Below are 18,091 nucleotides of genomic sequence, written 5' to 3'. Positions count from 1 at the left end.
GGCACGATCGCAGGTCTGATAGTCCAAACTGACATCTGTAAGTTCGGGTGAATACACCCACGGTCAGGCCATGTTTATCATACATGCACATGCCCCCTTCCATGGACCTGAATGTAGGGGGCGTGGGGTGACGTCACTAGGGACGTGACCGTGACGTCACATCCCCGTCTCGGAAGCAGTGCCCGGCACAGAATGCCGGGGGATGCACCAAGATCGTAGGGGTCCCCAGCGGCGGGACCCCTGCGATCAGACATCTTATAACATGTATAAACCCTGAATACCCCTTTAATTCCGTCAAAAGAATGGACACGTTCATTCTTTCGGTGGGGGCTGTGGTTCAGAATTTCAGCAGCTGAACGACCAACATGGAAATTCCATAGTGTGAATGGTGCAGTAGAAACCTATTGAAAAGAATGGGAGGCTGCTGTACCGTATTTTTCCGCAGGAGAACCTGAAGCAGAATTCCACTCTGAAAATATGTAGTGTGAACGAGCCCTTATGCGATTGGGAGAAACCAGCCTTTTTGCATATTTTGCCCTTCCTGTTGAAGTGAGTAAATAATCTGGAACAAATCCACACTGTATCCGCAACACTGTTGTGACATCCTGTAGATTTAAAATCAGCATCATCAGTCAAATTTTGTGCTTATTCTGAATAGATTTTTTATTTCTGCAGGGTATTTGTTGAGATATATGTTAGGGCATTTGTTAGGACATGTTCACATGGATAATAATCACTAGTATAAAATCTACCTGTTTTTTTGGAAGCTTTTTTTGGAAGCTCCATTTTTTTTATTTATTTTTTTTGCTGCATAGGCAGGGTGGGGTCTCAAAAAAGATGTGGGGGAGATTTCTCATAAAGTGTGTAGAGGAAGACTGGTGCAATTGCCCATAGCAACCAATCAGATTGCTTGTCAATGATTAAAAAAGCAATCTCATTGCTATCGGCACTATACAAGTAGATTGCTGATTGTAATGATCAATGCTATACCAATGCATAGCACTTAACAGTAACAGCAATCAAAAGATTGCTAAAAATAAACTTTAAAAAATGAACAAAAAGTAGGAAAAAGTTTTATAAAATACACGTCATCCCCCAATAAAAATGAAATCATACCCATTTCCCATATAAAAAAGTAAATAAACAAACATACTGCATTTGGTATCCCCACATGCAAAAATGTCTAAACCATTAAAATACAATGTTAATGATCCCATATGGTGAACAGCTAAAGCGTAAAAAAAAAAAAAAGAAAAAAAAAAAAAAAGGTGCTTATTTTTGGTCAAAGCACTTCCGAGAAACAAAATGAAATAAAAAAATTATCAAAAAGTCACATATATGCAAAAGTGGTACTGACAAAAACTGCAGATCATGGCATAAAAAAATGAGCCCTCTTACAGCCGTGTAGAAGAAAAATAAGAAAGTAGATATATGATGCCGAAAAACCTGTGGATAGGGGATACGTTTTCTAGCATAAGACTTCTCCTTTCAAGGGGTCAGAGTAGGGCAATTTTAAAGGGGTATTCCAGGAAAAAAAAAAATGTTTATATCAACTGACTCCAGAAAGTTAAACAGATTTGTAAATTACTTCTATTAAAAAATCTTAATCCTTTCAATAATTATCAGCTTCTGAAAGTGAGTTGTTGTTTTCTGTCTGGCAACAGTGCTCTCTGCTGACATCTCTGCTTGTCTTGGGAACTGCACAGAGTAGAAGAGGTTTGCTACGGGGGATTTGCTTCTAAACTGGGCGTTTCCCGAGACAGGTGTCATCAGAGAGGACTTAGACAGAAAAGAACAACTCAACTTCAACAGCTCATAAGTACTGAAAGGATTAAGATTTTTTAATAGTAATTTACAAATCTGTTAAACTTTCTGGAGCCAGTTGATATATAAAAAAAAGTTTTTTCCTGGATAACCCCTTTAAGCATTCTCATTTTGTACAAAAAGATTTACTATTTAAAGGGGTTCTCCAGTGCTTACACATCCTATCCCCTATCCAAAGGAAAGGGGATAAGATGCCTGATCGCGGGAGTCCCGCAGCTGGGGACCCCCGGGATCATGCACGCGGCACCCCGTTTGTAATCAGTCCCCAGTTTGTAATGTTCGCTCCGGGTCTGATTACGGGTGACTACAGGGCCGGCGGCCGGCTCTGCCCCTCAATGCAAGCCGACGGGAGGGGGCGTGATAGCTATCATGCCCCCTCCCGTAGGCTTGCATTGAGGGGCGGAGCGTGACGCGTTACCGTAAAGTACACTGCATGAAAACAATCCCCCAAAGCCTTCCACCAAGAGTTTTTTTTTTATTTTTTATTAAAGGGGTTATCCGTTTCATCAGTGTTTGGAACAAACTGTTCCGAATGCTGGAGCAGGCGCCAGGAGCTCGTGACATCATAGCCCCACCCCCTCATAGCAAGTCTACAGGAGGGGCCATGACAGCCATCACGCCCCCTCCCATAGACTTGCATTGAGGGGTCGAGGCTATGACGTCACAAGCTCCCAGCGCCTACTCTCACATTCGGAACAGTTGGTTCCAAACACTGAGAAGTGTTTAATGGCTCGTAATGGGTGGGGATGAAAAATGTAAATGCAAAAAAATTAAGCTTTTCTGTGTCCTAAAGACCCAAATGGGCTGTGTCCTTAAAGGGTTAAAATTGTACAAAGTGTCGCAACAGTTGGGCCTTATATAGTTCTCTGGTAAATCTGCCCCTAATATGCAAGTGACATTTATCAGGAGCCCTTTGACCTTCACAAGTGTCCTTATTTCACAGGGGGCAGAGGTCAGAGGTTCAGCTTCTGTTCAAGAAGGAAATTGTCTTGTATTACCGGGTAAGAACAAGGACTTTCTATGAAACATGGAGAGAGTTGGAGCAATTGCTTCTGGAAGCAACAGATTGCTGGAGTAAAGTGATAGTATTACCTTCCCATGTATGTCTATGTAATTAAGAAATATCATTTTTAGGCCATTACAATGAAGTTTAAAAAAAACCTTAAAGAGGTTGTCCAGTGAAAGCTATCTTACCCCCTTTCCACTGGATATGGGATAATAATGTGGAAAGGGGATAAGATAGCTTTAACTGGACAACCTCTTTAAGGGGGTCATATACTATGGTGCGCTAGCAGCGTCTATGCTCTAAAGTCGCACTTTTTTTGCACAGAAATGGCAATATTGCTCCTATTAAAAAATAGTTCTAGTGCTGGACAACCCCTTTTTTATTACCTCTATTTCTATGCAGGGCTCTAGAGCTTTGACCATATAAAAATGTATTTATAGAAATCAGTCAGCAGAGTTTTATATTTAGCAAAAAAAAATATCCAAAGGTGGGTATTCACTTTAAAAGGTTACCACCATTAAAAATACTTTTGACATGTTGCCCAGACATGAGTCAAGTTTTGATCGCATTGAGTCTCACTCCTGAGACCTGCTGCGATCACTAGTTATAAGCAGGGGAACTTCACAGCAGCACACACCTATCTCAGGAGTGAGACCTGGAGCGATCAAAACTTTTCACATGTCTGGGCAACAAACAATAAAGTATCCCTTTAAAGGGGTATTCCGGGCAAAAACATTTTATCTCCTATCCAAAGGATAGGGGATAAGATGTCTGATCGCGGGGGGGGGGGGGGTACACTGTTGGGACCCCCCGCAATCTCCCTGCAGCACCCTCATTCTTTGCGCGGACTGCGTCTCTAGTTTCAGAAACCTCTGGGTTTCAGGGACTGGGGATGTGACGTCACGCTACACCCCCTCCATTCATGTCTATGGGAGGGGGCGTGACGGCCGTCACGCCCCCTCCCATAGACATGAATGGAGGGGATGTGGCGTGACGTTACGTCCCCAGTCCCGGAAAACCCGGAGGTTTCCGAAACTAGAGACGCAGTCCGCGCAAAGAATGCGGGTGCTGCAGGGAGATCGCGGGGGGTCCCAGCAGTGGGCCCCCCGCGATCAGACATCTTCCTTCGGATAGGGGGATAAAATGTTTTTGCCCGGAATACTCCTTTAAAGAATATCTTCAAATTGTTCTTTGCTCATCATATCCCGTGCTTTATTCTAAACTTTTTTACTAAAAAGTTCACCTTCAGCCTTCTGAGAAACAACTAGAAACCTTCTAGCACAAAAAATTATCTGGGCCCACATTTTACATTTCAAAAAAAGTCCTAATTTTTGGCAAAAAAAAAAAGTCTGCAGTTTTAAAATGTGTTCTGCAAATTCTTTTTCTACCAGAGTAGAGAGAATTGGGGGCACATTAAGACGAACGTTTTTTGGTATGTATGGTATTTTAATCTGTGTACTTCATCAGTTCAAATCCTCTATTATATTCAGTACAAAAGATGATGAGTGGAAGAACGGGAAAATCTGTTTATACAACAATGTTCTCCTCTCAAGGTCAAATGTCAAATGGGTTTGTAGGTTGAATTCATCCCTTATTCCTGTTTTTCTATCCTAATATTTGTAAGAGGTTTTATTAAGTTGACACTGATACTTGTCTGCTCCTTATACCTATAGCTCTGTTATTTAGGGAAATATTTAACTAGTAAATCCTTGACATTTAAAGCCTTGGACAATTGGACACTTATTGTGTCTCTAAAAGTAGGAACATAAACTAAAGTAAATACTGTACCAGGGAAAAAATTTGCAATAAATGTCTTTACACAGTTTTTAATCCTGTATTTCTCCCCATAAAAAGGCACTTTTTTCAGTCTGCTCTTAATCAAAATGGCTGTTTTTCTGTCAAAATAAATGAAGTTAATAGTCATCTTTACATTGATTACCATTGAAATTCCCTGACCAGGATCCCCTTTAACCCCTTAAGGACTCAGCCCATTTTGGCCTTAAGGACTCAGACAATTTAATTTTTACGTTTTCATTTTTTCCTCCTCGCCTTCTAAAAATCATAACTCTTTTATATTTTCATCCACAGACTAGTATGAGGGCTTGTTTTTTGCGCGACCAGTTGTCCTTTGTAATGACATCACTCATTATATCATAAAATGTATGGCGCAACCAAAAAACACTATTTTTGTGGGGAAATTAAAACGAAAAACGCAATTTTGCTAATTTTGGAAGGTTTTGTTTTCACGCCGTACAATTTCTGGTAAAAATGACATGTGTTCTTTATTCTGAGGGTAAATACGATTAAAATTATACCCATTATTATATACTTTTATATTATTGTTGCGCTTAAAAAAAATCACAAACTTTTTAACCAAATTAGTACGTTTATAATCCCTTTATTTTGATGACCTATAACTTTTTTATTTTTCCGTATAAGCGGCGGTATGGGGGCTCATTTTTTGCGCCATGATCTGTACTTTTTTTTGATACCACATTTGTATATAAAAAACTTTTAATACATTTTTTATAATTTTTTTTTTAATAAAATGTATTAAAAAAGTAGGAATTTTGGACTTTTTAAATTTTTTTTCGTTCACGCCGTTCACCGTACGGGATCATTAACATTTTATTTTAATAGTTCGGACATTTACGAACGCGGCGATACCAAATATGTCTATAAAAAATGTTTTTTACGCTTTTTGGGGGTAAAATAGGAAAAAACGGACGTTTTACTTTTTTATTGGGGGAGGGGATTTTTCACTTTTTTTTTACTTTTACTTTTACATTTTTTTACATTTTTTTTTACACTTGAATAGTCCCCATAGGGGACTATTCATAGCAATACCATGATTGCTAATACTGATCTGTTCTATGTATAGGACATAGAACAGATCAGTATTATCGGTCATCTCCTGCTCTGGTCTGCTCGATCACAGACCAGAGCAGGAGACGCCGGGAGCCGCACGGAGGAAGGTGAGGGGACCTCCGTGCGGCGTTATGAATGATCGGATCCCCGCAGCAGCGCTGCGGGCGATCCGATCGTTCATTTTAATCGCGAACTGCCGCAGATGCCGGGATCTGTATTGATCCCGGCACCTGAGGGGTTAATGGCGGACGCCCGTGAGATCGCGGGCGTCAGCCATTGCCGGCGGGTCCCTGGCTGCGATCAGCAGCCGGGATCAGCCGCGCATGACACGGGCATCGCTCCGATGCCCGCGGTTATGCTTAGGACGTAAATGTACGTCCTGGTGCGTTAAGTACCACCTCACCAGGACGTACATTTACGTCCTGCGTCCTTAAGGGGTTAAAGGGGTTATCCAGGAAAAAACTTTTTTTTATGTATATATCAACTGGCTCCAGAAAGTTAAACAGATTTGTAAATTACTTCTATTAAAAAATCTTAATCATTTCAGTACTTATGAGCTTCTGAAGTTAAGGTTGTTCTTTTCTGTCTAAGTGTTCTCTGATGACACGTGTTTCGGGAACCGCCCAGTTTAGAAGCAAATCCCCAAAACAAACCTCTTCTAAACTGGGCGGTTCCCGAGACACGTGTCATCAGAGATCACTTAGACAGAAAAGAACAACCTTAAATTCAGAAGCTCATAAGTACTGAAATGATTAAGATTTTTTGTAATTTTTGAGACAAACGTGCTATGTTCGTATCTGACGTCTATTAGCCAGAGGAACACGGAAGCTTTTTGTTTTAGCCATAACTATTACTCTAGATGTGTGGTATTGTTAGCCTATAAGCCATGTCTATGTACAGCTCACCGTAGCATAGCTTTAATCTCCGCACCGGGATGGAGGGAGTTAATCCTGAGCGGTGACACACCTCCCGGCTACATCGCGGGACTCGGTACACTCCTCCTGTGATGCACGTCAACCGGAAGTGAGGTCACCGCTCGACTCCGTAATCCAGCTCGGAAGCGGAAGATAAATAGGACGCCAGCGCCACTCGCTCACCAGTGCGTTTAGAAGCCGGTAACCGAGTACGGCTCCCTGCCACTGCGGGTGCGCACGAGGACTGAGAGAGGCGGCGAACTGTGAGTACAATACGTATTTTTCCGTTCCAGGTTCTGGACGCTATTTGCTGTAGAAATAGAGCTGACACAGGCTCTGTATGCCTCTTTCTTGCAGGTCTAAATAAGATCACAGGATCCGGCCGGACAGAGATTGCTGTGCTTTTTACCCCACAAGAAAGGGGGCGCTCTGATTTATGTGCCAATATTGTCCATAGCAGGGGTTGTGTAGTATCAACAGCCCCTGCCTACATTTCTTTGCAGGTGTTGGAGACAAATGGTCTCACCTATATGTATTCCTTTAACCCCTGAGGAAGGCCCCCCTATAAAGAGGGATGGAAACGCGTCGGGTTTGTTGGGACATGTGTATTATACACCTTGGTTAATTACAGGCACTATATTAACAGTTAGTATATGGTTTGTGTTATTGAGTGGACAAATGCTACAATTGGTCCACCACTGCTCACAGATACATGTTTAACTCATTTTAATGAATATATTAAAAGTTATATTTTATTCACTTACCTGAATTCTCTAAGTACTGAAAGGATTAAGATTTTTTTAATAGAAGTAATTTACAAATCTATTTAACTTTCTGGAGCCAGTTGATATATAAAAAAAAGTTTTTTCTTGGATAACCCCTTTAATTATTTGCATATGCGCAGATAGAAATACCTCATAGACTATGTTCACACAAAGTTTTTCAGCCACTTTTTCCATCAAATCGACTGCTATTTGGATGTTTCATGGTGCAAATAATGCTTATGAAAACAGCCAATTTTTTACATTAAGTTCAATGAAAAAATGTCCAGTAATGCGCACATTGGCCCTCATTTACTATTGCAAACCTGACATGTTTTGTGTTGTGCGCCAGAATTTATGTCTGCGCCAGAATTTATGTCTGCGCCAGAATTGAAAAAAGCCCCGACAAACTCTCCATTTTGCTAAGAAAACCCGAAAAAGGGGCGTGACCACCGGGGAAAGGGTCCGTGGTCTCCGAAAAGGGGCGTGTTCCCAACATTTTCACAAAAAAACAACATATTTACTAAGGTTTCCACATAAAATGTGGTGGATTTGAGCTGAGGAAAACCAGACAGATCAGAACATGTGTAAAAAAAGCAAAGTGTAGGGAAAGTGGAAAATGTAGGGAAACCTTAGTAAATACCGTGGAAAATAAATTGTAGGGAATTAAAACCCACGAAGAAACCCACACAACACTCTTAGTAAATAAGGCCATTGTATTATTATATACAATTACGGTATGTGCATTGTATTATTTGATACAATGGAGGAGATTTATCAAAACCTGTGCAAAGGAAAAGTTGCCCAGTTGCCCATAGCAACCAATCAGATTGTTTCTTTCATTTTGCAGAGACCTTGTTAAAAATGAAAGAAGCGAGCTGATTGGTTGCTATGGGCAACTTTTCCTTTGCATGGGTTTTGATAAATCTTCCCCAACGTGTTCATTATCGGACATTTTTCCATTGAACTTAATAATGTAAAAAATTGGCTGTTTTTTTAAGCATTATTTGCACCATGAAATGCCTAAATAGCAGTCGATTTGATGCAAAAAGTGGCTGAAAAAACTTTGTGTGAACATAGTCCATGGGGAACTTCTATTCGGGCATATGCAAATAATAAAAGTGGATCCTGGTCAGGGAATTTCAATGCTGGCCAACGTAAAGATGATGATTATATATATTTTTTTTAAAGCAGCATTTAAGTACAACTTGTGAAATACACAAATACAGTAAAATCTCTCTTAGCGGGCACCTCCGAATAGCGGATACAGTTTCCCAGAATCCCATAAGACAATGTACTTGCACGCTCCGTATAGCAGACACTCCTAACAGCAGACGTGGATATATCCATGCGGATGCGTTGACTTCCCAATAGCGGACAATCATGCTCTGACGGCCCTACCTTGCACCCTACTACAATAAAATGCCCTTGCCTGCCACTCAAAGGGTGTTGGGCAGCCAGCCGCCACATTAGAGAGAGCAGAGGCGATGCAGTAAGCATGGCACAGTAGGAAAGAGGGTAGATGTGGGGAAGGGACCCTGAAAGCTCAATGGCCAACCATGCCCCCCCACCCACAACCCATCTCCCCAATGCAACCCCCCCCCCCTTGCGCACAAAAGTGATTAACGCTGAAGGAGAAAGTGGATGTTATTTGAGAAAGGGAAGGTGTAAGCATGATAAATCATTACTTTTCCTACATAACTGATTAACTGATTAAATTGTACTTTTTTTTTTTTTTTTTTTTAAGCCTTATTACAGTGCACAATTTATAATATTGCCTTTTCATCATGTTTTACAGGTAATTACACTCTGGAGTGAGTACAGTACAGTATTCGGTCATTTGGAAAGATTCTGAACCTTTTTCCCCAATAGTGGATATCTCCCAATAGCAGAAACTTTTTTTTACCGCTATTGTCCACTATTGGTAGAATTTACTGTACAAGAGAATGGGGACCCTACCGGTAAGGGTTTACAATCTACAAGGTGAGAGGAGGAAGACAATAGATAAGGAAAGAAGCAGTGCATATGGTACTGCAGTGGCAACAGGGAGATGGGTTGCCAGGTTTCTTTTGAAGGTTTTGGCAGTGGGTGAGAATCCAATGTGCTGGAGTCACACATTCAAAAATATGGGGGATGCACAGAAGGTTGTGTGAGGAGCAGGCACGAAGAGAGCGCAGATGACGGCTGAATTGGAGGGGTGCAAGTGTGTGGGCCACAGAGAAGGGCATGGCAGATGATGAGGGCACGCAGTAGAGTCTTTGTGGAACCAAAGATGAGATATGTCTCATTATGCCAATGTCTCATTATTTGAATATAATAAATTATCTTTATATTTATAACTAAACCAGTTCACAGTGTGCCTCAGTTATCCGTGACCCAGAGTGCCAGAATTCTTAGTATAATTTACTAACAACTTTAGATGATTCAGTTTGCACACCATCAAGATGGACGTAAAATGAACCACTATGTACAGTATTTGTAATTGCGCCTCTGTCATGGGGCATTTGGCATTAGCCTCATGTTTTTGTTTTAGTTTTTTGCCTTCCTCTGGATCAACACAGTAGTGTTTTACTATTCAGCAGAACTCTTGATTTCAAAGCAAGGGAAACCAAGCATTAGATTTTGCTATATATAACTGTAAATATGGTAAAATCTTCATCCTCACCCTGCCTTTTTTTGCCCCCAGGGATCGTGAGGGTATGAAGTTATACCAGGTCCTGTCTCTCCGGCCTTAGTGATGCCCTCTGACTGCCAGCATCATCGCTCAGCTGCCTAAGCAGATGGAGCAGAGCGGTAATGCGGGCCGTCAATCACGCCGAGGGGGCGTCACTAAGACCAGAGTGACGGGACCTGGTAAGTATAGCTCCCCACCCAGGGGACTACTTACTGGGTGGTGGGGGAGACTTTCTATCTTCATATCCTCACCATTTCTGGGGGCAAAAAACATCTCACGGGGATGGTGAGGATGAAGATTTTACCACATATAACGTGTTGCCAAGCATTATATATGGTAAAATCTAATGTTTGGTTCCCTTTAACTGAAACAGTTGTCTCCTGCAGATAGCCTGGCTCTCCTGGCACATTGGCAGACCTACAACAAAAAACGTGGTCTCAAATGGCTGGAGGTGCTCAACCCCAAATGTAGTTGTGCATTATACTGGGGAAGCAGATCCTGCCCTTGTAGTCCGTTGCTAGGGGCGATCCCCAGCATAAAAATGCATACAATGGAGGATGCCTGCAGTGGACTACAAGTGCCACAATAGAATCCTACACCAGATAGACGGTGTGGATGTGTAACAATTAGAATAATACAATACAGAAATTTAGGTGCACTACTGTGGTAGATGTATACAATGACATTGGCTAATCCCTCAACACTGATGTTAAAATTGAGACATTCGCCAGTGTATCCTTATATGAAGGACACACCAGAGCCCGCACACCAACGCCAAGGTTTCTCAAATGGCACGGGACCAAACGCTAACCTACCTGTGCGTGATAAGCAAAAACCAGGGGCCAGTGGGCAATTACAGCAGCACTAGGCCGACATGCAGCCTGCTCCCAGTTACCTCCAGCGTGACTGAGCACACATACAATGGAAGGGGGGACAGAGGCTACAAACCCCACCCAAGTTGGCTGATATAGGTGCATGGCCTCACAGGTGCAACCTTAATGCTGCCTGGAAAATGTTCAAGGCGCATTAACTATGGAGTTTACACACCTCCAAGCATAAATTTAAACAACAACAAAAAACGTGGTCTCAAATGGCTGGAGGTGCTCAACCCCAAATGCAGTTGTGCATTTATACTGGGGGAGCAGATCCTGACCTTGCAGTCCGTTGCTAGGGGCGATCCCCAGCATAAAAATGCATACAATGGAGGATGCCTGCAGCGAACTACAACTGCCACATTATTGGCAGACCTAGTGTTATAACAGCTGGGGAGCCATTGAACTAGTTCATCAAATTCCCTACGGTTGCCCTGCAATGTATTGCTCTGCAATCCAAAATAGCTCTCCCTATCCAAATCATTCCATATGCATATAAATATGCTATCAATATTAACTAGAGCTTTCTACTTTTCATCAACTTCATTCATTTCAAAGAATGAAAACACTACCGTATATACTCAAGTATAAGCCAACCCAAATATAAGCCGAGGCCCCTAATTTCCTCCCAAAAACCCAGGAAAAGTTATTGACTCGACTATAAGCCTAGGGTGGTAAATACATCATCCCCCCCATGTCATCATCCAGACCCCCGTCATCATCCAGACCCCCGTCATGCTGGGAGTTGTAGTTTTGAAACCTCTGGAGGTCCGCAGGTTGAAGACCACTGCGGCCTTCGTCATCATCCAGACCCCCCACCCCTTTAGTTTTCTCCTCACCTCCCCTCGGTAAGAAGGAAGGGTGAGCTGGTCCAGGCCATCAATGCTGCAGGGACCGTCCGGTGGGGAGGGTTAGTAGTTCCGGGCTGTCCATCTTCACCAAGAGGCTCTCTTCTCCGCGCTCCGGTCCTGCCCCGGACTAGTGACGTTGCCTTGACGACGACGCACAGGGACATTCATGCGTGTCCCTGTGCATCGTCGTCAAGGCAACATAACTAGTCCGGGGCCCGGCCCGGAGCAGAGAACAGGGCCTCCCGGTGAAAATGGACAGCCCGGAATGACTAACCCTCCCCACCGGACGGTCCCTGCAGCATAGATCGCCCTGACCAGCTCACCCTTCCTTCCCACCAAGGGGAGGTGAGTAGAAAACTAAAGGGGGGTCTGGATGATGACGAAGGCCGCAGTGGTCTTCAAACTGCGGACCTCCAGAGGTTTCAAAACTACAACTCCCAGCATGCCCGGACAGCAGATGGCTGTCCGGGCATGCTGGGAGTTGTAGTTTTGCAACATCTGGAGGTCCGCAGTTTGAAGACCACTGAGAAGGGATTGACAGTTCACTCGAGTATAAGCCAAGGGGGGCGTTTTCAGCAGGAAAAATAGTGCTGAAAAACTAGGCTTATACTCGAGTATATACGGTACTTTTCTTTCTGGAGCAGATTAATAATCTAACATTTTGATAGGGAATTACACAGAACATAGGTTAGCGATTTTCATGGCTGCTATGTGCACAATACTTGCCACTTCTTCCACAAATACTAAAGGAAGCAAAATGTTTCCTCTGTGAAATTGATGACATCTGTGTCATCTTTCATTTCGTCTCTATCCAAAGATAAACTGACAACAGAGAGCTCTTAACGGATATATCAAATCCTTACCTTATTTAGGGTCAAGCCCAGACTGTCCATGTAAAGAATGACGTACAGATGATTTAAAAGGGTACTCTGCTGGGAAAAAAATTTTTTAATCAATTGGTGCCAGAAAGTTAAACCGATTTGTAAATTCTATTTAAAAAAAAATCTTAGTCCTTCCAGTACTTACCGTATCTGCTGTTATATGCATCACATTAAGTTCTTTTCTTTTTGAATTTCCTTTCTGTCTGACCACAGTGCTCTCTGCTGACACATCTGTCCATTTTAGGAACTGTCCAGAGTAGGAGCAAATCCCCATAGCAAACCTATCCTGCTCTGGACAGTTCCTAACATGGACAGAGGTGTCAGCAGACAGCACTGTGGTCAGACAGAAAGAAAATTCAAAAAGAAAAGAACTTCCTCTGTAGCATAGAGCAGCTGATAAGTACTGGAAGGATTAAGATTTTTAAATAGAAGCAATTTAACAAATCTGTTTAACTTTCTAGAACCAGCTGATTAAAAAAAAAGTCTTCCAGTGGAGTACCCCATTAAGTAGCATACTAAAACTACTAGGTATTGTATCAACAATGTACCATATACATAATAGGGTGTACTTACACAAGGTTTCTACATGCACATTCCAACCAGTGGAGAAATCCACATGAAACCCGCCTGTACTGCAGTGTAGTTTCATCGTACATAAGGTAACCTGTTATTTCTAGATGCTGATTCCATGCAAAACTGCAGTGGATAGTCACATGTTGATTAGCCCATTGAGACTACCTGCTCTGATGTCTTTCATATGCTTTAAACACACAGAAAAAGAGATCTTGTCCACATATATCTCTATAGCACACCCCTGGAAGCAGAGTAGTATGGAGGACATTACAGAGTAGTACTGATCAGTGAATGCTGTAAACTCAGCCCTGGGTGACATATAACACTTAGTGGAGCCTTCAGCAGCATCTCTCTGTGTAAATAGGGAATATGTAGCCAGCTTTACAATTCATTGAGCCATAGGAGGGCTAAACAAACAAGCACCGAGCAGCGAGATGGTTCCCTGCCTCCCTTCAGCCTATGTAAAAAGCCAATCTTTTTCCACAATGATCTGCTCATCTTCCCTTGCTCTATATCATAATACTGAAAGATTTCATAGCATTTTTATTGTTAGCAAACTTTATTAAAAACAAATACTGAATTTCCTCTGTATAAACATATAGACCACTGAAAACCGCATACATTCTATGAGATGAGAAGCAGATTGACAAACTTCCTATGATTCAAAGTCTGCTAAAGTCGTCTTAATTGTTCCAAACCAGGAACACAAGACATCCGAAGGCTGCGCTCTCAAAGTCCTTATTGAAATAACAGTATCCAAAGCCACAGGCATGTGAGATTAGTAGAATGTGTGGCGCTTGGGCTCATTGAGTAGTGACAATGACTGCCATCCTCCAAGAAGCCCCCGAAGCAGTTTCACATTAATTACTGTTAAAGTTCAATAGAGGAGAGGATATTAAAGGCGTTTTCCGGGCTCCCAAAAAAAACAGGGATCATACAGCTGTTGTATAGTGTTTGCAGATGTACAATATGCATTTTTTTGCCAATTTGTGGCGTTGCTCCTTCTCTTCCTGAAGGTTGACATGTTTTAGCACTATATAAAAACATCAAATCCCATGATGCCCCATGCAGTATTGGGCACATGCACAGGTGAAGCCATGTGCCCATTGATCAACTCACTAAGAATGCATTACAGCAACAGAGACACATACTCGGTAGCTATGATTGGTATCCCAGGTCAATATATGGCATGTGGTTGTGGACATGCTGTAGATGGGTAGAGTTGCTTTGCAAAGGGGACATTATGGGACTGATGTAGGTGACTTCCCCTTTAAGGGCCCATGAACTTCTTGCAGCAGAATACCATTCCATAGCAGCTTCTAACACAGATCTGGATTCCACTGAAAGAACTGGACTTAAAATTGCAGGGGTTAAAGGGGTTATCCAGGAAAAAACTTTTAAACTTTTTTTTTTATATATGAACTGGCTCCAGAAAGTTAAACAGATTTGTAAATTACTTCTATTAAAAAATCGAAATCCTTTTAATACTTATGAGCTGCTGAAGTTGAGTTGTTCTTTTCTTTCTAAGTGCTCTCTGATGACACGTGTCTCGGGAACTGTCCAGAGTAGAGGCAAATCCCCATAGCAAACCTCTTCTACTCTGTGCAGTTCCCGAGACAAGTAGAGATGTCATCAGAGAGCACTGTTGCCAGACAGAAAATAAAAACTCAACTTCAGCAGCTGATAATTATTGGAAGGATTAAGATTTTTTAATAGAAGTCATTTACAAATCAATTTAACATTCTGGAGCCAGTTGATATATAAAAAGTTTTTTCCTGTAATACCCCTTTTATTTTTTACTGCAAATTCTGCATAAAATTAACCTCAATTCCACACAGGGGAATTTCTTGGCTAAATTTTCGTAGCATATATGGGCTGCCAGTGCAAAGTTCTACTGGGAAATCTTGGGTCTTGGCATTTATGTGGATTTTATGACCTGTCTATACAGATGTAGACAGCATTAAAGGGGTTCTCCGGTGGAAAACCATTTTTTTCTAATCAACTGGTGCCAGGAAGTTAAACAGTATTTATTAGCTGCTGTATAGTACAGAGGAAGTTGTGTAGTTCTTTTCTGTCTGACTACAGTGCTCTCTGCTGACACCTCTTTTCTTGTCATAAACTGTCAAGAGCAGGAGAGGTTTGCTATATGGATTTGCTCCTACTCTGGACAGTTCCTGACATAGACAGAGGTGGCAGCAGAGAGCACTGTGGTCAGACTGAAAAGAACTACACAATTTCCTCTGTAGTATACAGCGGCTGATAAGTACTGGAAGGATTAAGATTTTTATATAGAAGTAATTTACCAATCTTTATAACTTTCTGACAATAGTCAGCAAAAAAAATCCACCGGAGTACCTCTGTAACTTTACAACTGGCATGCTACATCTACTGACAGTGAGCTTCACTATCAGCATTGTGCACTTTCCAAGAAGCTGCTTTTGACAGGTGTCCCTGCTCCCCTGATTAATTTCCATGGTAACTGCGATTTTTTTGTATGCATATTCATGCTTTGGCTGTCTGATTCTGGATTTCCTAAGCGCCTGCTTCCAACGTCATTTTTGCACTTTTTCTTAATTTATACAGATTTAAAGGGAAATTCCGGGCAAAAACATTTTATCCCTATCCAAAGGATAGGGGATAAGATGTCTGATCGCGGGGGGCCTGCTGCTGAGACCCCCCGCAATCTCCCTGCAGCACTTGCATTCTATGCGGGAACTGCGTCTCTAGCTTTGGAAACCTCCGGGTTTCCGGGACTGGGGACGTGAGGTCACGCCACGCCTCCTCCATTCATGTCTATGCGAGGGGGCGTGACTGTCGTCACGCCCCCTCCCATAGACATGAATGGAGGGGGCGTGGCGTGACCTCACGTCCCCAGTCCCGGAAACCCGGAGATTTCTGAAACTAGAGACGCAGTCAAGTGCTGCAGGGAGATTGCGGGGTGTCTCAGCAGCAGGCCCAACGCGATCAGACATCTTATCCCCTATCCTTTGGATAGGGGATAAAATGTTTTTGGCTGCAATACCCCTTTAATTTCCATGGTGTCCGACCACTAAACTTATCACCAAGGCGTAAAGTAATTAGCCATTTGATTTTTTGTGACTATGTCCTAAATATCACCATGGGGAATGGATATATGGACAATATTACCAACAGCTTGTTGTACTAAAAAAAGAAACACTAGAGGACCTCATGCCCCATGGGGGACCTCATACCTTTAGGGCCACTGTGCAGCAGTTTCCACTTCTGCAATGCACATTATTACTTCTCTCATTCATGTTTACAATATCAGCCTGTTTTTTTTTTCTGAAAATCTTCGAACACCACAACGTTTTACAGTAAAAGAAATCTGGATACATCTGGATGACAGTTGCTTCAGTAATTGGGATTAATAATGGAAAAATCCATGGGTGACAGCAAATACTTTGTAGTTTGTAGTTGTAGTAACTGAATATTTACTGCAAAAATTAAAAAACATCAAACGATCTAGAGCCCTTGTATCCTATTGCGTTCTATGTATATAGCATCAAACTCACCACCAAGGAGCAAATGTCCTTCCATAAAAAAACATTAAAGAGTTTCTACAGGAGGACATAACTACTGCCAAAGTCACTGAGCATATGGATCCTTTCTATTTACTAATGTTAAAATTCACTTCATGAAAGCTGATGTAGTGTTGTCTATACAGTCTGCGTAGGTGGACACGTAGTCGTTTAGCGTGCATTTCAGCGACACAATTTACATAATTTATCCTCTGTTCAACACCGCAATGTAAATGTAACATAGTCGATAAGTGATTAACCCCTTAACCCCTTAAGGACTCTTTAAGGACATTTTGGCCTTAAGGACTCAGACAATTTAATTTTTACGTTTTCATTTTTTCCTCCTCGGCTTCTAAAAATCATAACTCTTTTATATTTTCATCCACAGACTAGTATGAGGGCTTGTTTTTTGCGCGACCAGTTGTCCTTTGTAATGACATAACTCATTATATCATAAAATGTATGGCGCAACCAAAAAACACTATTTTTGTGGGGAAATTAAAACGAAAAACGCAATTTTGCTAATTTTGGGAGGTTTTGTTTTCACGCCGTACAATTTATGGTAAAAATGACATGTGTTCTTTATTCTGAGGGTCAATACGATTAAAATGATACCCATTATTATATACTTTTATATTATTGTTGCGCTTAAAAAAAATCACAAACTTTTTAACCAAATTAGTACGTGTCACGATGCCGGCTGGCAGGTAGTGGATCCTCTGTGCCAGAGAGGGATTGGCGTGGACCGTGCTAGAGGATCGGTTCTAAGTCACTACTGGTTTTCACCAGAGCCCGCCGCAAAGCGGGATGGTCTTGCTGCGGCGGTAGTGACCAGGTCGTATCCCCTAGCAACGGCTCAACCTCTCTGGCTGCTGAAGATAGGCGCGGTACAAGGGAGTAGACAGAAGCAAGGTCGGACGTAGCAGAAGGTCGGGGCAGGCAGCAAGGATCGTAGTCAGGGGCAACGGCAGGAGGTCTGGAACACAGGCTAGGAACACACAAGGGAACGCTTTCACTGGCACTAAGGCAACAAGATCCGGCGAGGGAGTGAAGGGGAAGTGAGGTGATATAGGGAAGTGCACAGGTGTAAACACTAATTGGAACCACTGCGCCAATCAGCGGCGCAGTGGCCCTTTAAATCGCAGAGACCCGGCGCGCGCGCGCCCTAGGGAGCGGGGCCGCGCGCGCCGGGACAGAACTGACGGAGAGCGAGTCAGGTACGGGAGCCGGGGTGCGCATCGCGAGCGGGCGCTACCCGCATCGCGAATCGCATCCCGGCCAGAGGCGGTATCGCAGCGCCCCGGGCCCGGAGCGCTGCAGTGAGAGGA

General features: G+C 42.5%; 1 protein-coding gene across 7 annotated transcripts in view; it reads left to right on the top strand.

The window, feature by feature from the left end:
- Positions 1–18,091, top strand: part of LOC130291184 (uncharacterized) — a 150,602-nt gene that overhangs the window by 46,917 nt on the left and 85,594 nt on the right. For 4 of the 7 annotated variants that reach the window (XM_056539694.1, XM_056539683.1, XM_056539689.1 and 1 more), the window contains exon 1: positions 11,985–12,115. The exons of 1 other annotated variant lie outside the window; for it this stretch is intronic. The gene's annotated coding sequence lies outside the window, so the exon portion shown is untranslated. Of the gene's footprint in view, positions 1–2,767; positions 2,826–11,984; positions 12,116–18,091 lie in introns of those variants that run through there. 2 more of the 7 variants (XM_056539686.1, XM_056539685.1) reach the window with 1 other exon arrangement.

This window comes from Hyla sarda, chromosome 9 (genome assembly GCF_029499605.1).
Source record: "Hyla sarda isolate aHylSar1 chromosome 9, aHylSar1.hap1, whole genome shotgun sequence".
Taxonomy (NCBI): domain Eukaryota; kingdom Metazoa; phylum Chordata; class Amphibia; order Anura; family Hylidae; genus Hyla; species Hyla sarda.
Note: the sequence above shows the minus strand (reverse complement) of the source record. Positions and strands in the feature narration are given on the sequence as shown.